The following is a 392-nucleotide window of genomic DNA, read 5'->3' as shown; positions in this document are numbered from 1 at the left end:
ACAGTGTAACACGTCGATTTATGCGCACTGTCATGCGACTGCGGATACGGCGATTTAGCAGTCACCCATCTCACATTAACATCATTTCCTCGACGGCGAGCACCTAGACACCAATTTCCTCGAAGGCGAACATGTAGACAACACCTAGACACCTACTTCTTCGACGGCGAACAACTAGATGCCTATTTCCTCAACGGCGAACACCTGGACTCCAACTTCCTCGAAGGCGTACACGTAGACAACACCTAGACACCAACTTCCTCGACGGCGAACACGTAGACAGCACCTAGATATCCACTTCTTTGACAGCGAACATCTAGACGCCCCCTCTCTCAGCGGTAAACACCTAGACATCCATTTCTTCGACGGCGAATACCTTTTCCTCGATGGCG

This window comes from Trachymyrmex cornetzi, unplaced genomic scaffold, assembly GCF_001594075.2.
Source record: "Trachymyrmex cornetzi isolate Tcor2-1 unplaced genomic scaffold, Tcor1.1 scaffold9, whole genome shotgun sequence".
Taxonomy (NCBI): Eukaryota; Metazoa; Arthropoda; class Insecta; order Hymenoptera; family Formicidae; genus Trachymyrmex; species Trachymyrmex cornetzi.
Note: the sequence above shows the minus strand (reverse complement) of the source record.